Genomic DNA, 27578 nt, shown 5'->3' on the forward strand with positions numbered 1-27578 from the left:
TTCCCCTGCACATGTCTCTGGTAAGTGGGTCCCCATGGTATGGAACAACTGGGGGTCCCCGTCCTGTGGTTTGTCCACTTCTGTCCGCCTGACGGTAGCGTGAAACTTAAGGGGATGGAGTCTCTGGTCCTGTCCGCGGCTCTCCCTTTGCTACTAAGTCTTTGGATTTTTGGGGTCAGCAAGGTCCTTGATGGTCCCCTTGCTGTGCAGGTGTTAACAAGTTGCTTGGAGCTCTTTCCTGTCCTGGGGTCCTGTACCCTGTCGGTGCGTAGTTCCGGGAGTACTCCACCGGCAAACACTTCTCCTGGGTACGAGTTCACTGTTAACCCGCGTCAGACTGTCACTTCACGTCCACCTTCACACACTACACTCTACTGACTCTCACTGTCTACAGTCTGCCCCTCCAACTTGGTCAAATAGTGGACTGGATTGGCTCCACCTCTAGACAGCCATCCATTGGTCCGACCCTAGCTAAGTACCATTGTATGGGGATTGTTGGGGAAAACTCGGATTTCCTGGGGTTTTTGGTGTTACCGATTAAACCCACAAAAATCGACAGACAGGGGAAACCAAAACTCTGTCACACAGTATCAGAATCTGCAATGTGAACAAAGCCTGATGCCATCATGACAGTCGGTCACGTTTGAACAAAACTCTGTGTGACAAATGATCAAGGCTGACGATAGTTGATCATAATATAGCGTTTGCAGCTGTCAATTATCTCACTAAAGACCAGTATACTCCTCTCCAGGGCCCTAAATGTGCCTCTAAATCTTCCTGATACATATGCATATGTAGCGCCCCATGGGGAGGGTGTTTTAACGTACTCGTTGCCGGGCCAGGGGTGCAGATCCTCTGCATCGTCACAGGGTGACCTGGTCCAGTTCCTTTGCCCCGAGGCAAACAGAATGGAGGATTGAAGGGTGGTAGGGAGGCAGGACGGAGGATGGGGGTTGGTAGTGACAGTTAAGAAAGTCTTTTAAGGTGATAGTGAGGCCACCTGTGTACACAGCCAGGGATGGGGGCCGCCGCTGCAAAGTCTCTCGCCGGGGTAGATGTTAAGTGCAGCCGGGATGGTGTCGCTCCCCACAGATGGAGCGGGATTACCCCGGGGAGGATGGCGGAGTGGTACTAGTCCCTGTTGGTGCCACAGCGCTGGGTGACGGCGCTTGTAAAGGAAAGGCAGAGGCAGGGGCTGCGGTTCCAAGTCTTTTTACTCACAGGTTGTTCACACGCTGCCCCAGAGTATCGTCCTCTGCCACGATGGGCTCCAGCCGATCCCAGATTCGTCGGCAGTCACCGCCGGTGCCCGTGAAAGTCTTTTAGTGAAGTGTCCCTCTGTTGCTATCCAGAACCCGGATGGAGCCTCCTGCTCCAAGCCATGGGCCCACGAAGAGAGAGAAACACTAACCCCAGTTGTCCGTGCTAGGTGTTATCTCAAGCTGTGCCCAGGAAGGTTCTGCTCTAAGTGTGTTGGTTGCTCCTAATTCTTCCCCATGTGGTGCAGCCCCCAGTGGTTGTCCTAGCGACTGGGGAAGTCCCATGCTTCGTGATGGCTGGCTGTCTGCCCAAGTCCAACCCTCCTGTGAGTAAGCTCTTGCTGTTGTTTGTGTGTGTTTTGTGAAGGCACCGGCAGGTTAACTCCCTCCTGACCCAGGATAGATATTACCCCTGATAAGTGGTGTAATACCATGTGGCGCCTGAAGCCCAGGGGCGCCACACACACACACACACACACACACACTCACACACACCGTGAAAGGAGTATAAGCCACTGCCTACACTTCTAGCAGTCTATCTCTCCTTAGAACCTACAGATTGGGAATGTTGAATTCGGTTGAAAACAGCCATCCGGACAGAGAATTCGGATACCACGGTACACATAAGATGGTCACCTGAATTTGGCCGATTTGACCAAAATTCATCTAATGTGCATGACTGCATGACTATTGTTTCAATAAGAGATAACCTCTTTCAATAAGCCATGTAGATAATATGGATCCAATAGATGGAAGACCTATCCTCGGCATTAGCCAGGGTGAAGAGATGTTCTAGTGGTCAAAGCCTGGTCAACCAACACGCATATGGACAATAAAAATTATGCCAAGGCCATCAAAAAATATAGCTGCTGATCATTGGGCAAGCTTCATTGTAAAGAGAAGCTGTCTCGACAAGTAAACCTCTTGAATGTAGAAATCGTATGAAGCTCTAGAGTAGGGGTCCCCAACCTGTAGCTCGTGGGCCCTTGATGTGTCCATCAGAATCCAGCACCATTGGCAGGGGCCTTTCGGATCCCGGCAAGGCTAGGAGTCGCCGTGAATTTGTCAAATCCGTCAGTGAAGGGGACCTCTGGGTCTCCCAACAACCAAGTCCCGATTGAAGGCAACAGTCCAACCGTTAGAGAGAGAGACACCGCCACCGCCAGGGCACCAGTTTCTCAGGGCCAGCGCCTGCGGGCAAAGAGGGGCTCCTCCGGCACATATCAAAGCCGGGGAGCGGGTTACCGGTGGGAACCCATCGCTACCAACATAGACTTAGGTGCAGGAAAAGGGACCGTCACCGTCAACTACTGGGGAAAGCAACAGCAGCCGTCCGTGGGAACCGTCTTTCCAGCCGTGTGTTTTACCGAGAACTGTGTCAACGTCTCAGGCTGAGTGAGTACCACAGTGCCGTGAGGCACAGCGCTGCCCCCGCGTCCCTGCACCCCACCAAGCCCTGCACCGGCCCGCCATCCCTCATCCCCCAACTCATCACTGGGTCCCGGGACAACCAACCCCTACCCACGGAGGGGAGAACTAACAACTCTGCTGCTCCCTGTCACCGCTCCCGGGATCCCCATACAGAGCAGCGGTGGTGTCCACACAATCACCACAACCGTGGGTGGCGTCACGGACAATAAACAATCCCAAAAACCAACCCCCTTTCACTCACGGGCGAGGAGCGCCGCTCGAGTCCCCGGGATCCGGCTCATCGCTCGAGCCACCGAGCAGCAGCAGTCCGCAGCAGCAGCGGCAGCCGGACCCGAGCAATGGGAGAGCGCGGCGTCCCCTCCTCCGCCCGCGACACATAAGCACCAAGTCTAGCAAACAGCTTTGAAGAGCTGGACTCCAGATGTTGACTTTTTTGAGTAGCCCTGCACAGAAAAGCAGATCTAAATGGGGGTAAGGTAGGAATCCCTGGATCTTGGCATGGTGCCCTGGTATGATTTCTACGGTAAATCTTTGGATGTCATTATACCAATATTGGTGGCACTGGGTATCACTACTGGGTGGTGGCTGGGTGTGGCTCGTGATCCTCTTTCAGAGCTGATTGTGGCTCTCAAGCTTAGAAAGGATGGGAAACTCTGCTCTAATGATTAGTGCTAGTCATTGAGCATTTATTTGCACCAGGTCTCTTGTTCAACTGCAACCTTTGTAACCCCCCCCCCCCCCTATAACTTCGATCCCAATCAGAAATATTTTTGCAACGCTAGTCACTACCTTACAGGGTCGCATGGGCGGAAGGGTAGCCAGGAAAGCCAGGGTCTGGTAACAGGAGGTCATAAGAGGTAATCAGCAGCATAGTCAGGTCACAATCCGAGGGTCAAAATACCAGGGGAGCAAGTAGTAGATAATAGGAGCAAGCAGAGACGTGGTCAAGTATTGATCAGGCTCAAAGGCAGGAGAACACGACAGGAAACCAGCACCTCCGAGAACCAACCTGAACTCCTGTGTACTAACCAAGCTGCCAGTTCAGTATCAAGGGCAGTGCCGCAGAGCCGTTCCAAAGGCAAGATGCTCTGCACAAAGGAATAAAGATACTGCCAGATCTGTAAGCGCCGCAGAGCATCTCCAAGATGCACAGAGAATTGTGCCAATTTTACTTTGAGATCCCGTTGGATGGGACATTAGCGTGTATCCTAAGGTCTCCAGATGTGCATGTCTTGAGATCTATGAAGTAATCAACAGGGGTTTTTTTTGGCAGCCTCCTGGCAGATGTCACAATCTTCTATATCACCCTTGACTTTTTCTTTTGATGAAGGCATCTGAGCTGCTCTGTAGAGGTATTGTTGACTTAGGGCCTCGAATACGGCATCAGTGTATCGCTCACTTCTGACACCTGTCCTGGATCAGAAACATAATTCTCAGATGTATAATTCAGTGTTTTGAAGTGATTCCCTACTAATACTTATCTGAAATCTTTTCTAGCCCTTTGATTTATCCCTTATGTCTTGGCAGTCCACCTACTGTCTTAGCCTTTTGATGTTTTTCCCTTTGTCAGATCCATCTGCTTGGTGTCTGATTAGCTGTTTTGATGTCTGATATTATTAATGCTGATATTGTGTTCTGCATTACTGTCTGACTGCCCTTTATAAAGATGCTTAATCCCCATTGCCCTGATCTTTTTCTGTTACCGGCCCTCTGAGGAGAACAATGATTACGACAACCCTAAGACTAGAGAATAGTTTTCATTTACTAATATCCCGATGTGACTATACCTTTTTTTTGTCTTGTTTTATTTTGTAGTTTGCATTCTGGATTTGGAGTCTGATCTGAGAAGGTTCTTAGGCTGTAGACTTCTCCACACAACGACAGGCCCTTAATTGAAGACTTTTGTAACTGGCACAAGGATTCAGATTTAATTACTGAAGTTTACGTTTGTAGTATCAGCTTACAGAGCCAAAGTCAAAGAGGTAATATTGATCGTCACTGTTGTCTGTTTTCTTTTTTTGCCTTTTTGATGTTGAAGTCAACTGTGTTTGAGGCTGATCAGATCTTACGATTGAGATACGTTTTGTAGAAGTCTTCATACTTGGCTATGGCTTTGTAGTATCTAATAGCTAAAACGGGATCTTAATGTGTGTGGCATATTGAAATAGTTACGGCTACTGCATATAAGACTTTAGTAATTCTGTGCCACAAAGTTATAGCAAAGTTTCATGTGTTGTCCTGCAGATGTGTCTGTAGGGGGGTAAGGGTTAGGCCCACTCCTGCATTTGTACCCGGCACACCACTGAACTATGTAATGACTGTAAATGCCTTGTTTTTGTGATTCCGCCACCAGGTGGCAGTGTTGCCATTGGTAGGACCTAGCACCTGGGTGGGCAGAGGAGGAGCAGGATAGAGATGTATATAAGGACTAGTTAAGGAAGTAGTCAGGAGAAGAACCTGAGAGATATATTAGTGAAGATGTCCCAACGAATTGTCCCTGACCCTATGGGTCACCCCCACGGCTGCGGCACGCAGGATCCTGGACTGATGGTGGATCCGCATCCCCCACAGAGAGTGGTTTAGTCGGACAATCAGGGTCTAGCGTCGGTGCCTGCTTTTGGTGACAGAAGGAGACCCTCACTCATGGATAAAGTCAGTGCACCCACGAGAGGTTGGGGTATGTCTGGATGGCCTGACACAAAGGGGAGACCTCTGCTCGGATGCAGACCCATGTGCCAAGATTAAGTGGAGTGAGGGAAAAGAAGGGCTAAAATCCGCTTTACATGCTGCGATATCGGTACCGATATCGCTAGCGTGGGTACCCGCCCCCATCTGTTGTGCGACACGGGCAAATCGCTGCCCGTGCCACACAACATCGCCCAGAGCCGTCACACTACTTACTTGTCCGGCGACGTCGCTGTGACCGGCGAACCGCCTCCTTTCTAAGGGGGCGGTTCGATCAGCGTCACAGCGACGTCACAGCTGCGTCACTGAACCGCCGCCCAATAGAAGCGGAGGGGCGGAGATGAGCAGGACGTAACATCCCGCCCACCTCCTTCGTTCCGCATAGCGGCCGGGAGGCAGGTAAAGAGAGGTTCCTTGTTCCTGCGGTGTCACACGGAGCGATGTGTGCTGCCGCAGGAACGAGGAACAACTTCGTTACTGCTGCAGTAATGATTTTTGAGAATGGACCCCCATGTCACCGATGAGCGATTTTGCACGTTTTTGCAACGATGCAAAATCACTCATAGGTGTCACACGCAGCGGCATCGCTAATGCAACCGGATGTGCGTCACCAATTCTGTGACCCCCACGAGTTCGCATTAGCGATGTCGTAGCGTGTAAAGCCCCCTTTAGACTGTAGACGGTGCCCAGGTGCCAGAGGACCAATGGCTGTAACTGTGTCGATGCATAGGAGAAGAAATCCCTTAATGAATAACAGTACCGGCGAGATGCGGATCGAGGCCTGTAACAAGATCCCGGGAATAAAGTGGAAATGTTTATTTAAGAAGGAACTTTGCTTGAACTTTATTGCCTGATGAGATGGAGTGAATGTGCAATGCCTGAGACTGTAATGGAGTCCTCCTGTGTGTGGTGCAGCGTAGGTAAGGTGAAGGGTTAACAGCAGGTTGTGTTATGGCCTGTTGTTCCCCTGCTGTTACGACAACTACACGCTACCTGCCCCATGCCAACCACAACATGTCCACCATGAACCTTTTGCCAGTTATAAGTTCTACTTTACCTGGTCAACCCACTTTTTACTGTTCCTGTTGTTCTAGTGATTATTCCTGTTTCAGACCTTGGCTCATTCTTCTGCCTAACGATTTTGGTCCTTATCCGTACTTCCTAGTTTTGACTAGAGATGAACAAACCTCTCAAGGTTCAGTTCACCGAGCCCACCCAAACAAACGCTACATTCGTCAAACCGTTTGTCGAACCAAATCCAAACCGTTATCGAACCTTACCGAACCCCATTGTATTGAATGGGAGGCCAAACGTAAGGCAGATAAAACACCTTCGAAAACCTTCCAAACAGCAAAAATATGTTTTACAGTGTCGTACCAATGTTTTGGCATAGCCATTAGCTTCCTAGACTATTGACATAAGACATATAAAGGTGGATGAGAGACAGGTGTAGGGCTCGTGCTCCCATACCCCTGCTAGTACAGACAAGATACAACTTTGAGACCCATCTTGAAATCTTGACATTTAAGTACCTTTCAGGCAGACAGAAGTACAGTAGCATCAATTGCCCCCCTCCCCATAGTTTCTTTGCACAGCAGGGAGGTACGAACTATGCAACACACGGCCTTTCAGAACGTCTGATGCAGCTATCTTATTATTCCTTCCTGCCTGCTTCACTGACCAACAGCTACTCCATTGACTCAACCCAGGGCCCCTGGGTAAGTCTATATTCCTGTACAAGGGTTAAAGGGTGAAGGTCAGGGTTCACTTCGGGCCAGATGGAGACACTGGCTAACACAAATTCTCTACATGGAAGCCCTAGTCAATCTCCAACAAAGCCACTTTGCAATGAGCAAACTGATTCTAAACAAATTTAATTAATTTAGAATGTCCTAAATTCACAGATTCTACCGATTCTTTTCGGTAATTTATATCTAGATTATTTGTAGCTGGTCACCAAATTGGGAGCTTCATATGTGACATAAAAGGGTTAAAGACACAATAAAAAGTTATACTTACATAGTCCCTCACCTGTCCCTTACGCTGCAGCTCCATGCTAGTCCTCCACTGACTTCGCCCCTTATTCCACTCCAGCGTTTGTCCTCTCTTCACTCATTGATGGTGCGTGCAACGCCGGCGAGGCCTCCAAACGTTTTTTTTACATCATGATGTGCACCATCTCCTGTGCTTGTCTGGGGGCACATATGATAAAAAAAACATGGTGTCAGAAGGCGCATCAAGGCCTAGTTGGTACCAGAAGCACCAACAAAAGTGAATAGGAGTCCTGCAGGTTCGCAAAGTGGGAGCCTAGGAAGCCAGTGGACAACCAACCGGTGGTTGAAGGTATAGGTGAGGAGCTAGGAGAGTACAATTTTTTTTATCATACTTTAACACCCTTAAAAAGAGATCTCAGACCCTAGCAAATACCTTTTGTAAATGGAACTAGTGTCTCATCTAATTTGCATCAGATAAATTTGATGCAAATTTTATTACCCATACAAAATTTTTGGGGGTAGATTTGGTCATCTCTAGGAGATATGATTTTGACCTAGTCACTTCTATGACCTTGTCAGTGAAGACATGCCTGTATATAATAGCAGAGTGTCCAAGACTCGTTGGAAAAAGAACCAAAGTACCAAGTAAGATCTTTCAAATGCTCACAGCACCAGATTAGGAGAATAGAAAACACTCTGAATCAGATTATTATAACAGCAGCAGGGAAAGACTATGTTGAATTTGCAGTAAGCAGTGACCTGTTAAGTTAAGTAATGATTATGAATATGATAACATGGGTTCATGTAACAGTGCAGGATCATGATGTAATTAAATCATGAAATGTCATGATTATGTCACGGTCGTGTCTTATTCCTATCTGGGATTCTACCTACATTTATATATTGTTCCGTTTCTTTTGGTGCTTAAACAGTTAATGTCAATTTTGCTGCCAGCAGTGCTTGTCAGCTTCAGCAGCTTTGTAGTTGCGCCCCTTTGTGTTTAAGTAATAGGGTTACCCAGCAATCCTTGTTGATACAAAACCATTTGTATTCTGGCTGCCTTGGTAGAAGGAGCTGCTGTGGATTCGACCTGAAGTCATATCTTCTCCATTTTGGTTGTTTTTCCCCTGTTTGTCTAACCTACCCTTGTGTTAAATTAGTGCAGCGGTGGATCCACTGAGCCCTACCTTCCCACTCACTAGCCAGTACTATTGTAGGGTCTTTTCAGGGGTTCAGGTTCCTGCTCGGTGACTTGTGCTGAACCTCTATAGGGTCTGGCTAGGAGTGCAGGGTACAGGCAGAAGATGTCCCATCTACCCTCTCACTAGTGCCAGGGCTCACTGTTCTTATTGTATTCCTGGTGTCTCCCTTGTTTGTAGTGTTGTTCTGGTGTGTTTTTGTTGTGCGTCAGCCATGTCCAAAGCATGACAGATTATGAAACACCAGGTATATTTTTACTGGAATGGTGAAATTAGAAGTTGAAGAGTGTGATGAACTTGCAGCAAGCAGTGACCTATTCAAACAAGTGATTATATTAATGATAACACAATGTTAACAGGAGCCAAATTAAAAAGTATAGGTATCTTGGAGAAATTGGTACAAAAAACACTTTTTCCAATCAGATCATGGAAATGTTGACTGCAGAGGGAGAGGAGTAGACTGATCTTGTGCATGAATGTTATTAGGGTGAAGACTAGCTGTGTTCCCAACTCCTGGCCTAATGGATATGGATCAAATGCATGCGTGAAAGAATTGACACCAGACAAATAGTCAGATATGAATCTCTCCTTCATCAGAGAATGGCTTCAACTACCTTTATTTTAACAGAGCCCCTGCTTATATAGACAAGGAAAGAGGTCGTGGTTAGCTCTACAGTGGGCATGCTCAAATGTTTCCACTAGCTGTGGGTTGGTCAATGAGGTCATCAGTGGGTTGGTCCATGAGGTCATCAGTGGGTTGGTCCATGAGGTCATCAGTGGGTTGGTCCATGAAGTCATTAGTGGGTTGGTCCATGAGGTCATCAGTGGGTTGGTCCATGAGGTCATCAGTTGGTTGGTCCATGAGGTCATCAGTGGGTTGGTCCATGAGGTCATTAGTGGGTTGGTCCATGAGGTCATTAGTTAGTTGGTCCATGAGGTCAGCAGTGGGTTTGTCCATGAGGTCATCAGTGGGTTGGTCCATGAGGTCATTAGTGGGTTGGTTCATGAGGTCAGCAGTGGGTTGGTCCATGAGGTCAGCAGTGGGTTGGTCCATGAGGTCATCAGTAAGTTGGTCCATGAGGTCAGCAGTGGGTCGGTCCATGAGGTCAGCAGTGGGTTGGGCCATAGGATCGTCTATCTGGACATTCCTTGCATACCAGGGCAGGGTGTAGAGGATAGCAAGTGGCAGCCATCATAAATCTGTGTCACGCGGTGATGTATCTTAAACAGCCTTATGTAAGGAGAAACTACTTCATTGGACATTTTCCCACAATCCCCTATGTCTCAAGGTTAATTAAGTATTTGATCCAATGGCCCTCGTTAACAATGTAATTACCAAAGACAAACTTTCATAATTAACTTATTTTTTATTCTGTTTTTATTGATTTTTTATGCTGTTTTAGTGTAAATCTGCAGTAGTATGAGCTGATGTTGCCTTTTTTTCAGATGTTATCACCAGAAATATAGCATAAATATAGTCATTAGTTTGTATCTCAGGTTTTTTTTGTCTGTTTTTGTTTATTTGATACATCAGCTGTCAACTTGAAAGTTGTTCCATTATATCGTTCAGTAATGTGTTTATCATTTTAATAAATGTAGTAATGTATTTTGCGTAGGATTGATAAAATGAATAATCTGTTGCAGAAACTCCAGAGTACGCAGAGTATAAAACACATCTAAAATGATAATTTGCCTTTATGATATCATTGTAAGACAGCTATAACTCAATATTCCATTACTTTCTGCTTGTGTAAAGATACTTTGCTAAAGTTAGGTAAGAAAAAGTAATTGCTAAAGGTTTACGACGATCGATGGAACAGATCGGTAATAGCAGAATCTAGTGTAATTCCGAATTATGGAATGAAACGGTAAATCAAAGATGGAATGTAGAGTTACGTATCTGATTATAGACAACTTGAGACTTTAGAATATAATCATTATATTGAAAGACAATCTTGGCAAATTGCAGAGCTGTCATAGAAATGAATTGAAAATCACAAGCACAACTCTCCGCGAGCATCAGAGCTCCGTTCTCTAGACAGGTGAAGGTCTTGGTGGTGGGATCTTTCATAGGACAGCATAGCGGTTCATAAACTTATACAAGGCTCTATACCTCCCCCCTAAACCTACACACAGAGACAAAATGCTCGGGCACCAAAGGTAGACTCTAATTTGGGTATTAACGTGGAGGTTTGGGTGTCTAGTCCTCTTTCTAAAAGATAACTTAATTTGGCGCCAACCACTATCTTCATTTCCACACCTCCCTCCAATGATTTCCAAGACGGGCCTGAGCTCAGGACTACATATGGGAAAGTTTACCGTCTCTTTCACTTATCAGGATCCTAAACGACGAGGAGAACGCTTCAACTTGCCACATGCAGGTCTCCTATCAGGTTAATGATGACCCCTGATGGGTTACTGAAAGGAGCCCGAGGGGGATGTAAGGCTGCAACAAACCGTAGAGGTCCCCCTTGGGTTTTCTCCTGGTAATCTAGTTTCTTCTCATACTTCAAGGTCATACTATCACACTAGGTACGGGGGAAGTACTAAGTGAACAGCAAAGAGGAAGGGAAACCCTGTGTCTAGGGAAGAGGGAGATGGTGACCCATGACCAAACCTACCCCTGGCCCCTGGATTCTGTCACCACCCTAGATAGGTTCTACACCTATGCACTGAGCTGGATACCTGACCCTGAAAATGGCTCTAGTTAAAAAACGGATGGCATGAGCACTTAGTCAACCCCATTAAGCTCTAAAGAACACACAGGGAATAACACACAGGTGAAAGTAAATTAATAACTTATCTCCAGATGAGGGAATTTAAAAATACAAAGGGAAATGCTGAAGATTAACAGCAGAAAAGATTAAAAAAATCTGCAGGGTCCTAAAGAGAAAGGGGTAAACCCCAAGCAGGGAAAAGAGAAAGTCAGAGAGCAGCTTGTGTAGCCAAAAGCTGTGACCTTCCTCAGCCGGAAACTACAGGACTGTCTGTCATGCGTGACACAGCTGGGACACATACTAATAGGGAATTTCAATTGTGATCCCCAATGGGGACATTGAATGAAGACAATGTCTTAAACTAATAACTTATCTCAAGATGACTCAGGGAGAGGAACTGCAACAACGACAACGTTTCTCCTGATGAATACAAGCTGACTGCTTGCACTGAAGACATATTCAGGGTATGAAGCCTATCACCAGCACAGAGTAAGGTGGAATGAGGGTATTTAAAGATGCAAAGGGAATTGCTGAAGATTAACAGCTTAAAAGGTGGGGAAATCTGCAGGGTCCTAAAGAGAAAGTTATAAACCCCAATCTGTTAAAAAGGGAAAGGCAGCTTGTGTAGCCAAACGCTGTGACCTTCTACAGCCGAAATCTAAAGGACTGTGTGTCATGTGTGACATATACTAATAGGGAATTTCGATTGTGATCCCTAGTGAGGACATTGACTGAAGACAATGTCTTTGAGGTGCTTCGGAATATGTTGGCGCTATACAAGAAAGGATAAAAAAACTAAAACTTATAAACATACTGTATTAGGAAATTCCAAAATAATATTAAGGAAGTCCAAAGTTCTGAATCCTTATCTCTTGGTCAAAAACGGTTACAGAGACTGTTCTGGAGTGTTCTTGTCCTGCATTACAAGGAAAACCTATGGGCACTGTGTAATACTTAATTTCCCCTGTGGAGGCACTGCAGTAAAATTAAGCCTATTACCTTTATGTCATTGAAACCTTCTGTCACGAAGAGATTTTAAAAAGTGGACGACCCCTTTAAGTGACATATTCGTCAAAGCTTGAATGTTCTTTTTGTGCCTTAAATTACCTCTAAAATATAGAACAAGTCCCAACTGTTGCTGGATAAAAGTCAGCGAGTTGATTATTTGTCTCGTCTGCCCATCAGCAGAAATAGAATTCAATTATTGTCGACATGGAACCTTGTGGAAAGTATTGCGGGATTCTGTTTCAGAGAGACAAAGTACGGTATTAGGGAAGCCTCCTGCGGCTCGCCCCGGCTGGACATTCATTACTGTTCACAGCGCCTGTTGAATGAAAGTACCGGTGTGCAAAGTTGTTTGGTTTTAGACCTTTATAGCATATATATTTTCCATTGTGCGGACAAGTGCGGCGAAGTGTGAAAATGGAATTCTCGACAGTTAAAAAATATTACCATTATTTTACTTAATTACCTGTGTATTTTTCCTTGGTAATAATCAGACACAGTTGGTTCTTTCCTCTTTTTTTTTTAGGTCCATAGAGGTTTGATGGATATATCTTTATTTTTTTGTTATTGATTAAATTATTTTTTCAATCTGTATGCCAAAGAACCTATATCACCCATAGTTTATAAATGTATGACTGATGGAGGTCCGACCACCAGACAGCCACCGATTCCAAGAATAGGGATATAAATGGAGTGATTCTGAGTATATATGACTACCACTCCATGAACTTCTATGGGCACAGTAGTGTAGCCACAATGAACAGCGAATGTGCACTATTGCTCCATTACCGTGGACAAAGAAGTCTCATAGAATCATAGAATGGTAGAGTTGGAAGGGACCTCAACGGCTATCGGGTTCAACCCTCTGCGAGTGCAGGCTTTCCTAAATCATCCCAGCTATTTGTTTATCTGGTTCCGCTTCATGGAGAATTCACCACCTCCCGTGGTCGCCTGTTCCACTCCCTGACTGCCCTCAATATCTACCGCGGCCGCCTGTTCCACTTTCTGACTGCCCTCACTACTTCTCGCCGTTGCCTGTTCCCCTCCCTGACTGCCCTCACTACCTCTCCTGGTAGCCTGTTCCACTCTCTGACTGCCCTCACTACCTCCTGCGGTAGCCTGTTCCCCTCCCTGACTGCCCTCACTACCTCTCGTGGTAGCCTGATCCCCTCCCTGACTGCCCCCACTACCTCTCGTGGTAGCCTGTTCCACTCTCTGACTGCCCTCACTACCTCTCATGGTAGCCTGTTCCCCTCCCTGACTGCCCTCACTACCTCCTGCGGTAGCCTGTTCCCCTCCCTGACTGCCCCCACTACCTCTCGTGGTAGCCTGTTCCACTATCTGACTGCCCCCACTACCTCTCATGGTAGCCTGTTCCACTATCTGACTGCCCTCACTACCTCCTGTGGTCCCCTGTTCCACTCTCTGACTGCCCTCAATACCTCTCGTAGTAGCCTGTTCTACTCCCTGACTGCCCTCACTGTCAGAAAGTTTTTCCTAATGTCTAATCTGAATCTCTTTCATTTTAGTTTCATCCCATTGCTTCTTGTACTTCATTGTGCTAATGAGAATAGGGTGATTCTCTCTGCACTGTGACTACCTTTCAGATATTTGTAGACCGCTATTAAGTCTCCTCTCAGCCTTCTCTTTTTTGCAAACTAAACATCCCTACTTCTTTTAGCCGGTCTTCATAGGACATGGTTTGCAGACCTTCTACCATCTTGGTTGCTCTTCTCTGGACTTGCTCCAATATATTGATGTCTTTCTTGAATTGGGGCACCCAGAGCTGTACACAGTATTCCAGGTGGGGTCTGACCAGGGCAGAGTATAGGGGAATAATTACCTCTATTGATCTAGATTCAATGCTTATCTTGATACATCCCTGAATTTTGTTGGCCCTTTTAGCTGCAGCTCCGCATTGTTGGCTCATGTTGAATCTAGGATCTACTATTATGCCCAAGTCCTTTCCCTAGTTCTATTCCTCCCATGCTATATGTACTTTTTACATTTCTTTTACCCAGATGTAGGACTTTGCATTTGTCCACGTTAAACACCATTCTGCTCTCCTCGGCCCATTGTTTGTGTGTCTAGATCCTTCTGAATACGATCTCCTTCCTCTCTAGTGTTGGACAGCGAATGCGCACTATTGCTCCATTACCGTGGACTCCTGTTCACTGACACTGGATTAGTGGGGTCCCAGCTTACGTTATTCACAGATAAGGGGTCGCCTCATAAAACCAAACTTATTGTCTTGTTTTGGGTTTCAAATCCTAAAGAGGGTCCTTCACTTAGGATCCCCCTCTATGACAGAGATTGGGGAGCTGATAATCTTTCCACCATTTTTCATTTTAACTACTAAAGTTAACAGGGGTCAATTTTATTTAGGGGATGTAAAGTTATGGGTCATTGGGGTAGGACTATAACTTTTGCTTTATATATTCATGCACTGAGCTCTTGAGGGACAGAAGAAATGTACGTTCCATGTTCGTGAAAGCGTAATCGTTCTTTTAATTTTTATTTCAGTAATCAATAGCACACATGAAAATAAGCAACTCTGTAAGATATCGTAGACAAATTTGCACCTCTCTCTGCCAGAATTGATCAGTCACTAACAAAAAAAATCTCAGGTAAAGACTGTTTTCAGTGAAGACTTTCTCATTACTGAGATAGGAGATAGCAGTTGGTGCTGATGACATTCTATGTAGACAGAAGATGGAGAAGGGGGTGGAGCTCTCTCTAGATCCTCCCTCTGCCTTTAGATACTTCCTCTGCATCTCGCTCCTCCCTCTGCCTCTAAGTCCTCCCTCTGTCTCTAGCTCCTCCCTCTGCCGCTAGCTTCTACCTCTGTCTGTAGCTCTTACCTTTCTTTAGCTCCTCTCTCTGCCTCTGACTTCTCTCTCTGTCTCTAGCTCCACCCTCTGTCTTTAGCTCCTCCCTCTGTTTAGCTCTTCCCTTTCTCTAGCTCCTCCCTTTACTTCTAACACCTCCTCTGTCTCTAACTTCTTCCTTTACCTATAGCTCCTCCCTCTGTCTCTAGCTCCTCCCTCTGGCTCTACCACTTCCCTTTCTCTAGCTCTTCCCTCTTCCTCCAGCTCCTCCTTCTTTCTTTAACTCCTCCCTCTGTCTCTCGTACCTCCCTTTGCCTCTAGCTCCTCCATATGTCACTAGCTCCTCCCTCTATCTCTAGTGCTTCCCTTTCTCTAGCTCCTCCCTCTACCTATAGCTCCTCCCTCTGTCTCTAGCTCCACCCTCTGTCTCTACCACTTCCCTTTCTCTAGCTCTTCCCTCTTCCTCTAGGTTTTCCTTCTTTCTTTAACTCCTCCCTCTGTCTCCAGTACTTCCCTTTGCCTCTAGCTCCTCCCTATGTTTCTAGCTCCTCCCTCTATCTCTAGTGCTTTCCTTTCTCTAGCTCCTCCCTTTACCTATAGCTCCACCCTCTGTCTCTAGCTCCTCCCTCTGTCTCTACCACTTCCCTTTCTCTAGCTCCTCCCTCTACCTCTAGCTCCTTCTCCTTTCTTTATAATAATATAATAATATTTATTCATTTATATAGCGCTATTAATTCCACAGCGCTTTACATACATTGGCAACATTGTGCACATTGGGGCTCACAATCTAAGGTCCCTATCTGTATGTCTTTCGAGTGTGGGAGGAAACCGGAGAACCCGGAGGAAACCCACGCAAGCACGGGGAGAACATACAAGCTCATTGCAGATATTGTCCTGAGTGGGACTAGAACCCAGGACCCCAGCGCTGCAAGACTGCAGTGCTAACCACTGAGCCACCACAAGACTGCAGTGCTAACCACTGAGCCACCGTGCCACATTCTTTAACTCTTCCCTCTGTCTCTAGTACCTCTCTTTGCCTCTAGCTCCTCCCTCTGTCTCTAGTTCCACCCTGTGTCTCTAGCTCTTCTGTTTCTATTGCTTCTCCCTCTACCTCACCTCTAGCTCCTTCCTCTTTCTTTAATTCCGCTCTATGTCTCTAGCTCCTCCCTCTGTCTATGGCTCCTCCCTCATCCCAGCATCATAGAATCTCATCAGCACCAACTGCCATCTCCAATCTCAGTAATGGGAAAGTCTTCACTGAATACAGATTTTACCACAGAATTGAGAATTTTGCTAATGATGACTGATCAATTTTCCAAAGAAAGAAGCAGATTTGTCTGATAAGATATATTACCAAGTTGTTTATTTTCAAGTGTATTATTGATTTATATAATAAAAATTAAAATGATGGTCACGCCTTGAATCCACATTTTATGTACTGACCCTTCTATTCACAGTACATGAGTTTTATACATATACATAGCTTGATCTTTTGAGTTATTGCCTAATATAAAGTAGCTACATTTTTCAGAATTTTTTTAGGATTTATATTGATCTGTGGAGTTCCATGTCTTAGGACTCATTCCGATAAGTAGTATGAAGAAAGGCCACGGATGCAGCCTCACTTTTCCTACAAATAACTCAGACACACCCAGGAATGCAGGATTTTGGGCAGGATAGACATAAAACCTGCCCCTTTTGGTAAAAAAAAGTCTTGAGAAACCCAGAACAGTTGCTAACTATGGGAATTTCCAAAGGGAAAAACCCTTGGTATTATCAGAAAATGACCTATTGTTCAAACCAGGTTTATGTGTTAATTTTTTTATTTTAATTTTTTTTTTTAGATTTTTGGATTTTTTTTTTGTTGTTTTTATGTACATATCATAATATGTTTTATAAGTAAAAAAGACAGAAATTTTGCAATTTTCACCCATGCCTTTGGGCATTTTTTAGACTCTAACTTATTGTTTCAGTTAACACATGTACATTAGCCACAATGGTCAGATCCCAAGCTTGTTGTTGTGTATTAAAGCATCTAATGAGTGTGTGCAAAGTGTGAAGAAGGAGAGGAGCAGGGTCAGCTGTGATATCTTTTATTGTGACTGTATCAACTGTGTGTATAGATGTTATTTTTCATTGTAATCCTGCCTCTGCAGATAAGGACACTGCTGAAAACTCTTTATCAAAGGACAGAAAGTGCACATCTACAAAGCCCCAGTGTCCAGTTTGTAGATTGAAAGATTACTAATTTTGTATTTTTTGTTAAAAAAAAATAAAATATGAATTTTTTTATTTTTTTTTTACCTACATATAACACTAACACCTGACTTAAACAATACATCGTTTTCTGATGATTATTATTAATTATTGTAAAGCGCCACGGAATTAATGGCGGTATAAGTGAAAAAGGGTATACATAAAAACTAGTACAACAATCATTAACAATACAAAACAGACTGGTAGAGGAGGAGAGAGAGGACCCTGCCCGCGAGGGCTCCCAGTCTACAGGATGATGTACTCCTTTTTAAAGCAAATCTGTCACTAAGTTTTTGCCAACTAATCTGAAAGCAGTATAATGTAGAGACAGAGACCCTGATTCCAACGATGTTTCACTTACTGAGCTGCTTGCTGTAGTTTTGATCAAACCAAAGTTTTATCAGCAGTAGAGGACTAGTAGACGTGGGGCCATATAGCCCTCCATATTTGTGTGCTCTGTATAACCCCGCCCCCACCACTGATTTGCAGTTTCCTTTAGAGCACACAGACAGCTACCAATCAGAGATGTGGGCGGGGTTATACAGAGCTCAGCATTCACAGAATTGCAACATCTACAGAAAATAAAAGTGTGATTTTGTCAAAACTGCAGCAAGCAGCCCAGTAAGAGACACATCGCTGGAATCAGGGTCTCTGCCCCTACATCATGCTGTTCTCAGATGGGGTAGCCAAAAATTGGTGACAGACCCCCTTTAAGTGACTAGATACAGAACAGTCTCAGTTGTCGGGTACAGTAATTGGCGAGCATTATGTATGAAATGACTGTGGGCCGGATATTGGCATAAGATATTGTTGTATCTTGAGCGTATTTATATTTTAAAAGCCCTTTTCATATTATTTTAATTTTCTTCTGCTTCTGAGTATTCGGCAGAAGAATGAGCCCGAGGCACTAGAAGTGCGCTGCCTTTCTTAACTTTACATAGCGTATTGTATAATAATTACATAATAGGTAGATTATTTAACAGTTATTTCCTTAAGTAGAACATGACTGTTACCAGAAAAGATTTCCGAAACTTCAGAAAGCAGCAATTTTCCATCAAAAGGAAAGCGCGGCACTCCCATGTGCGAAGAAAGAGGTCTTATGCTCAATGGAGAGAGTCTATTCCGCCAATGTCTTTATATCGTAAGCAACAAAGCACTAAATTCTTCTTTTTATTTCATATACTGCTACATAAAATTAAAAAACATGCTAAAAAAGTGTCCTACACTTATAGTCTATAGTAGGAAGTGGCACCAGACCTCCAAATCACTTCCGTAGGTGATCATTTTAAAATGTCTTCCTTCATTGCATGAGGAGGGGATACTGGAGCTTGGTGATGTTAGTAAGCCTCTAGGATAAGGAGATGCAACTATATATTTAATTATCTGCTGTTCCTTCAAACTCGACTCACCCAGGATTCAAACTCACGACTTACAGCATGGAAGGCAGCGACACAAACAGTAAGGGGTACTTTGCACGCTGCGACATCGCTAGCCGATGATAGCGATGCTGAGCGTGATAGTCCCCGCCCCCGTCGCACATGCGATATCTTGTGATAGCTGCCGTAGCGAACATTATCGCTACAGCAGCTTCACACGTATTTACCTGCCCTGCGACGTCGCTCTGGCCGGCGAACCGCCTCCTTCCTAAGGGGGCGGGTCGTGCGGCGTCACAGCGACGTCACACGGCCAATAAAAGCGGAGGGGCGGAGATGAGCGGGATGTAAACATCCCACCCACCTCCTTCCTTCCGCATAGCCAGTGGATGGCGGGCGCAGGTAAGGAGATGTTTGTCGGTCCTGCGGCTTCACACACAGCGATGTGTGGAGCTGCAGGAACGACGAACAACATCGTACCTGCGGACGCACCAACATTATGAAAATGAACGACGTGACACAGATCACCGATTTTTGACTGTTTCACGCTCGTTCATCCTCTCTCCTAGGCTTTACACATTGCGACGTCGTTACCGGCGCCGGATGTGCGTCACTTTCGATTTGACCCCGACGATATTGCAGTAGCGATGTCGCAACGTGCAAAGTACCCCATAAGTAAAGGCAACCTGTCACCCTTTTGCGTTTTTTTAGTTATTAATTGGGCATACAGGTGGCATAAAGGTGAAATTAGTCATACCTGTATGCCTTCTGGATGAGGGGTCATTTGGCAAAAAACCTCTTTTATATCTTCTGTTTTCTAGGCTATGGGGCGTTTGCTGCCCAGAAGATAAGCTGTCCTCCTGTTTTCATTATACAGGATTCCTCCTCCCCTTCTCTTCCCTGGTGTCCCTGTGATGTCGGGTTGACGGTTGGAAATCTTGCGCCTGCGCATCATGCCTGTCATCCCTCCCTGCACTATTTCTCCCTTCTGTGGGCACAGACTTCAATTTTGATGTGCGCAGTCGCTGGACAGTGCAGGGAAGAGATGGCAGGCAGAGTTCACAGTAGCCAGATTTCCGGCTGCGCTTCTGACATCACAGGAACTTAAGAAAAGGGGAGGAAGAATCCAGCATAATGGAGACTGGAGGCATGGTTATCTTCTGGGCAACACGCCCCATAGCCTGGAAGATAGAAGATATAAAAGAAGATTTTTGGCGAACGACTACTCATCATCCAGGAGGCATATGGGCAGGGCGGTGCCAGCACCCGGCACACCCGGGCAAATGCCAGGGCCCTGGGCCGCCGGGGGTGGGCCCACTTGCAGTGGCAAGAGTGGCATACCGCTAATTGCGCCAGACTATGCCATCGCTAATCAGGGGGGCCCCGATGCCCGCGTTGTCACTGGCCTCCTCCCCACCGAGGATCGCACTTTCAAGTGTATCGGCATCGCAGTTGCCGATACAATTGAAAGCAATAATGAGATGGAGCGGCGCGCTGTCTCTCTCCTCATTCTCCCGCTGTGTCTGTCTCTGACAGCTCAGCAGCGGAGCACAATGATGTCAACACTGCGCGCCTGCAGTGAGTGCTGAGAGGTCAGAGTGACAGAGCAGTCACAGGTATGGCTAACTTTACCTTCTTTGTACCTGTATGCCCATATTAATAACTAAAAAAACGCAAAAGGGTGACATATTGCCTTTTATTACTGTTTGTGTTGCTGCCTTCCATGCTGCAGGTCATGAGTTTGAATCCTGGATGAGTCTACCTTGAAGGAACAGCATACAATGTAACATATAGTGCCCATATTAATAACTAATAGAATCACAAAAGGGCGACAGATTGCCTTTAAACAATTATGTAAAGGAGCATTTCTTTCTCTGTCTAAAGATCTAAATTGTGTCACCCTTTTATGAGAATATTATAACACTGCATAGGGATACATTTCTAACCATAATAAGTAACACATATTTTGTATCCCTGTAATTGGTATCCTTCTAACGTACAACACGCACAGTGAACACATTATCTATGGTGATTGGTAACTGGTATAAAAAACCTTTTTTTTTTTTTTTTTTTTTAATTTAAGCTAACCTGTGCGCACGTTGCAGATTTTTTTGCAGAAATTTTCTGCATCAAATCTGCACCTTCTGGCAGAAAAATTCATGAAAAATGCATGCGTTTTTAGTACGTTTGTGTGCCATGTGTTTTTCTTAATGAAGTCAGTGGATGTAAGGGATGCGCAGAAAACAAAAAAAAAACGCAGCAACAATTGACATGCTGCAGATTATTTTCTGCACCAAATAAACAAGGAAAAAATAAGCAACATGTGCACAATACTTCAGGATACTCATTTACTTTGCTGGGATAAGGATAGGCATTCTGCACCAAATCTGCTTCAAAAAACACATTAAAAACTCACACGGTTCATTTTTGCCTTGTATTTTGCCACATTTTTTTCTAACAGATTTTCACAAATCTGCAAGGATATCCTGATGCCAGCAACGTCTATGAGAATCCTTTCTGCGCACATTCAGGATTTTTTCCTTTCAGATTTGGTTGCGGAAAAAATCTGCAACATATCAATTCTTCCTGCGTTTTTACCATTGAAAGCAATAAAAAAAATGCATAAAAAAAGGCAAATCAGGAAAGAAATGCAGAAAAAACACGCCTTTTTGCAGCAGCGTTTTTCTTGCCAGCAGATGCAGAATTCCAGCAACCAAATCTGCAACGTGTGCACATAGCCTAATAATGACATATACAGTAAGAGCTACAGAATCATATCCAGGACACGTTTATTAAAATAAACCCTTTGAAACCCTAGACCACCAGGGAATGAAATATGAGCCTCCTTTTCTATCCTATACTTCTAAACAAGGTGTCATTGACCCTTTCACTACTTTAAACCACTAAGGAAGATTTTCTTGGTATAAAATGTTTTTTTCTTATTTTTTTATTGTCCGAACCTGCTTGTGTCTTGTAGTGCAATGTGTCTTACAGTCAGAATCTCATACATTTGCAGCATAGTTTTTCTTATTACTCTTCAGACCCCATAGGTCCTGCAGGGCTTTGTGCATGCAGTCTGCCATTACAGGGATTGTACAATGTAGATTGGTCCCTATGGTCCATATGATGCCTTCATGCATATGGACAATCTTGATGATATTGTCACGCTAGGTACAGGGAAGAACCAAGTGAGTGCCAAAAGAAAAGGGAAGGGGACCGCTGCGTCTAGATAACGGAGTGATTCAATACCTGACCAAACCTACTGCTGGTCCTTAGGTTCCTCACCACCCTAGATAGTTTCCACTCTTATGCGCCGAGCCAGATAACTGACCCTGGGTATCCCTAATGCTGGGCCCTAAGTAGGGAACAGGTGGGATGAGCTCTTTGTCAACCTCACTAAATGTTAAAGGAAGACACAAGGAGGACACATGGGGCGAAAGGCATGAACTACTTATCCACCAGTCCAGGGCAGAAGTTTAGCAACAATACTAGAGATAAAAGCAAGCCACCTGCTTGCAACCAGAGCTACAATGAACTGACTAATATCACCAGCACCAGTCCAGGGAAAGGAGTATTTTAGCACCAAGAGGATAATGATAATCAGCAGCTAGGTGGAAGGCGGGCTCCTGCTGGGTCCAAAAGGGGAGAGATGAAAACCCAGTAGGAAAGCTACTTACACCAATGAATACTTATAGCAGGAACAATAGAAAGTCAAGGAGAATTTTGTGCAGCCAAACGCTGTGACCTTCTATTGCTGGACACCACATGACTGTCTGTCACCCGTGACATACCCGTGACAGATATATCTCCTTTATGACCTTCTATTCCCAGAAAACATATGACTATATGTCACCCGTGACACACCCGGGACAGATATATCTCCCTAGTGACCTTCTATTGCCAGAAACCACATGACTGTCTGTCACCGGTGACACACCCATGACAGATATATCTTCCTTAAGGCCCCGTTACATGCAACAACGTATCTAACGATATATCGCCGGGGTCACGGATTTCGTAACGCACATCCGGCATCGTTAGCGATGTCATTGCGTGTGACACCAACGAGTGGCCGTTAACGAAGGAAAATACTCACCAAATCGTCCATCGTTGACCGGTCGTTCATTTTCAAAAAATCGTTGATTGTTGAGGACGCAGGTTGTTTGTTGTTCCCGAGGCAACACACATCGCTACGTGTGACACCCCAGCAACGACAAACTACAGCTTACCTGTGGCCGCCGGCAATGAGTAAGGAAGGAGGTGGGCGGGATGTTACGGCTGCTCTCCGCCCCTCCGCTTCTATTCGGCGGCCGCTTAGTGACGCCGCTGTGACGCCGCATGAACCGCCCCCTTAGAAAGGAGGCGGTTTGCCGGCCACAGCGATGTCTCTAGGCAGGTAAGTATGTGTGACGGCTCCTAACGATATTGTGCGCCACGGGCAGCGATTTGCCCGTGACGCACAAACGACGGGGGCGGATGCCATCACTAGCGATGTCGCTCCGTGTAAAGCCCCTTTTAGTTTATAATGTAGAGATTAGACATGTTTCTACTATATATAGAGACATGGGACATGCATGTAATATAGATGAGGCCTAGCGTCACCTCTGAAGCCTCTTCTGTGTAGAGGGTTGACCGCCGCTGGGGAAAAATATGATTTTGGTAGAAATTTGATTTTTTTTATTTCTTTTTTGTAAATAGCCTGCCCTAGGGCGATTGGTCAGATGCATTCATCATATTTACCAATACCATTTTCTCATTCCTGAATTATCCCTGTCAACATGCCCGGCATTATTTGTGTCTCCATGGTAACCAACATGGCAGAAACTGCTGGTAAAAGTCATAAGCTCAGAAAGGATGAAAGAGAGTGGAAAAGAGAGCAATAGGAGTGACACGGAGAGGGCCCGCAAGGAAATAGAGTGTGATGGAGATTCACAGACCTGACATTTACCCAGAGACCCTTTCTCTGCTTCCCATAGAACAGTGTCATGGCTGTCACATCCAATACTGCCGGCTCCCCTAGATACACAGGGGCAATTTCACATCATTTAAATGCAACATCCTCTAAGTGTCCAACATGAGACTTTCCTTAGTTTCGAGCAGATTAAGAATGAGCTATGCACTCAGGCATGTGAATCAGGAAATGTCAGCGCTAAGCGTGCCGGCAGAAAATCCCACAGTACATTTACTTAAGCCCGGAGAATGGGGTTTTTTTATTCAGAATACTTCTGCTGTAATGCATTCTTCATAGGATCTGGAAAGATGGAGCCAGGATGGTTCCTACAAGTCAACTGAAGACGTACAATGGTCTACAACCATTTTTGGATGGTCTACAAGCATTTTTGGAATCCTAAGATTGGGATTTCAAGAGATTTTTTTCCCCATTTTCGATGTGAGGATTGATAGAAATATTTTTTAGAACTTTGAATATTTAGATATTGAATTTTTAGGACCTATCCAGGGGTCCATGACATCCATTCCACTAGCAAAATGGCCATTGAGTTACTACATCTAAGAGAAGAAGGAACAGAGAGGTGACCAAACATTCTCTCAATTCAACTCTATGGCAAAAGGGGTATAATTATCATAAGGGAGGAGATGTAGTCGCACCCAGGGCATTGCAGTTTTGGGGGTGCCCAAAAGATCCGCTTGAGGAGAACAGTACTATTAGTTAGGCCCCCTTCACACGTCAGTGATTCTGGTACGTATGTGAATTTTTTTGTACGTACCAGAATCACGGACATACGCAGATGTGACGCCCTGGGCAAGCCAGGGGTCACAGGTCACAACACCACACGCACCCCACATTCCCTGCAGGTACACCAAGGTCAAAACAGAAATCCTTGTTGCCTTCCTCCAGGGGCTGGTGTCCACACCAGGGGGTGGGCCAGGCGGTTGGCTCCACCCACCGAGGAGTTCACAGCCCTGGAGGCGGGAAAACCAGGCAGATTAGGTTTGGAGTTTGAAGTGGTAGAGGAGCAAGAAAGGAAGGAGAAGGAGGACAGTGAGAGTAGTGACAGAGAAAGTGACAGTTGAGAAAGCCTGAAGTTGGTCCGGGTGTGTGCCCCGGACTGAGAACAGCAAGGTCAGCAGACGGCGGTGACTGTCTGCAGGAGAGGCTACTTGGAGGTTGCCGAAAGGACCGTGGATGGGTGGTGGCCCGTCGGTACCGGAGCGGTATACGAAGAGAAGCCATCACCATTGGCAGGGGCCTTTCGGATCCCGGCAAGGCTAGGAGTCGCCGTGAATTTGCCAAATCCGTCAGTGAAGGGGACCTCTGGGTCTCCCAACAACCAAGTCCCGATTGAAGGCAACAGTCCGACCGTTAGAGAGAGACACCACCACCGCCAAGGCACCAGTTTCTCAGGGCCAGCGCCTGCGGGCAAAGAGGGGCTCCTCCGGCACATATCCAAGCCGGGGAGCGGGTTACCGGTGGGAACCCATCGCTACCAACATAGACTTAGGTGCAGGAAAAGGGACCGTCACCGTCAACTACCGGGGAAAAGCAACAGCAGCCGTCTTTCCAGCCGTGTGTTTTACCGAGAACTGTGTCACCGTCTCAGGCTGAGTGAGTACCACAGTGCCGTGAGGCACAGCGCTGCCCCGCGTCCCTGCACCCCACCAAGCCCTGCACCGGCCCCGCCATCCCACATCCTCCAACTCATCACTGGACCCCGGGACAACCACCCCCTACCCACGGAGGGGAGAACTAACAACTTTGCTGCTCCCTGTCACCGCTCCCGGGATTCCCATACAGAGCAGCGGTGGTGTTCCTACAATCACCACAACCGTGGGTGGCGTCACGGACAATAAACTATCCCAAAAACCAAACCCCTTTCACTCACGGGCGAGGAGCGCCGCTCGAGTCCCCGGGATCCGGCCCATCGCTCGAGCCACCGAGCAGCAGCAGGCCGCAGCGGCAGCCGGACCCGAGCAGTGGGAGAGCGCAGCGTCCCCTCCACCGCCCGCGACACAGACACATTATAATCAATGGGTCTGCTCACACATCAGTGATTTTTCACTGAACGTGTCTCCGTGCAGCGTACACGCGTGTCCGTGATTCTGCACGGAGACAAGTCCATTTTTGTCTGGCATCACTGATGACCCACGGATCACAAAAAAGCACGAACCAGAAAAACAGTGACATATTAAATAATAAACATTTTCAACTAACCTTTCCAGCAATTCGCTGTGCAGCCTCCGCTCTCTGCAGCTCCTGCCCGGCTCATGAATATTCATGAAAGCAGGAACAGCCGACCCGGAAGTAGCTGCAGAGAGCGGTGGGCGGGGGTGAGCTGCAGACCCGAGGAGTTCAGCACCATGGACAGCAGGAGCGAAGGCAGGTGAGTAATGTCCATTTGCAATCACAGATCACGTATTGCACATGGACAACCCACGTGTGGCGTGAATCACGGAACACGGAGGGACATGTGCGTGTTTTATACGTCAGTGAAGAACGTCAGTGTTTTTCACTGACGTGTGAAACGGGCCTTACTGTCACGGGTGACAGACCGTCCCGTGGTGTCCGGCTATAGAAGGTGACAGTGTTTGACTGCACAAACTGTTCCCTCACCTTCTATCATTCCCGCTTGGTTTTCATCTTTTTTACTTTAGTACCCTGGGGCGTCATTCAGCCTGTCAGCTGCTGTTCATCAGTACTTTCCTTGTCTATATATACCTTCACTTTCTATTACTCGGTGCTGGTATGTAAATCTGGTATGCAAGGCAGCTTGCATACATCAGGATAATCTTGGTGGTTATTGCATCTTCTCTCCCTAAGGGGTGCTTCACACACAGCGAGCTCGCTGCCGAGATCGCTGCTGAGTCACGCTTTTTGTGACGCAGCAGTGACCTCATTAGCGATCTCGCTGTGTGTGACACTGAGCAGCGATCTGGCCCCTGCTGCGAGATCGCTGCTCGTTACACACAGCCCTGGTTCGTTTTCTTCAAAATCGCTCTCCCACTGTGACACACAGATCGCTGTGTGTGACAGCGAGAGAGCGACAAATGAAGCGAGCAGGGAGCAGGAGCCGGCGTCTGGCAGCTGCGGTAAGCTGTAACCAGGGTAAACATCGGGTAACCAAGGTGGTTACCCGATATTTACCTTAGTTACCAGCCTCCGCAGCTCTCACGCTGCCTGTGCTGCCGGCTCCGGCTCTCTGCACATGTAGCTGCTGTACACATCGGGTTAATTAACCCAATGTGTACTGTAGCTAGGAGAGCAAGGAGCCAGCGCTAAGCTGTGTGCGCGGCTCCCTGCTCTCTGCACATGTAGCTGCATTACACATCGGGTTAATTAACCCGATGTGTACTGTAGCTAGGAGAGCAAGGAGCCAGCGCTAAGCTAAGTGGTATGCGCTGGTAACTAATGTAAACATCGGGTAACCATACCCGATGTTTACCTTAGTTACCAGTGTCCGCAGCTTCCAGACGCCGGCTCCGTGCAAGCGCAGGCAGCGTCGCTTGCACGTCGCTGCTGGCTGGGGGCTGGTAACTGGTCGCTGGTGAGATCTGCCTGTTTGACAGCTCACCAGCGACCATGTAGCGATGCAGCAGCGATCCTGACCAGGTCAGATCGCTGGTCGGATCGCTGCTGCATCGCTAAAGTGTGAAGGTACCCTAAGACAACTAAAGATGTTATTTGTGTTTTTTTCTTGTTTGTTATCCTTGTGTGTCCTTTAGTGGCTAGTGAGGTTGATAAAAAGCTCATCACATCCGCTCCCTACCTAGGGCCCAGATCAGGGTCAGCCTAGGGTCAGGTATCTGTATCGGCGCATAGGTGCGGAACCTATTTAGGGCAGTGAGGGAACCAAGAACCCAGAGGTAGGCTTGGT

General features: G+C 46.3%; 1 protein-coding gene across 2 annotated transcripts in view; it reads left to right on the forward strand.

Annotated features, from left to right (window-relative positions):
- ELFN1 (extracellular leucine rich repeat and fibronectin type III domain containing 1) overlaps positions 1-27578 on the forward strand; it is a 764272-nt gene that overhangs the window by 418355 nt on the left and 318339 nt on the right. Inside the window, exon 4 of one of the 2 annotated variants that reach the window (XM_075318104.1) lies at positions 4506-4672. The exons of the other annotated variant lie outside the window; for it this stretch is intronic. The gene's annotated coding sequence lies outside the window, so the exon portion shown is untranslated. The remainder of the gene's footprint in view (positions 1-4505; positions 4673-27578) is intronic. 2 annotated transcript variants of the gene reach the window in all.

This window comes from Anomaloglossus baeobatrachus, chromosome 7 (assembly GCF_048569485.1).
Source record: "Anomaloglossus baeobatrachus isolate aAnoBae1 chromosome 7, aAnoBae1.hap1, whole genome shotgun sequence".
In the NCBI taxonomy this organism is placed as follows: domain Eukaryota; kingdom Metazoa; phylum Chordata; class Amphibia; order Anura; family Aromobatidae; genus Anomaloglossus; species Anomaloglossus baeobatrachus.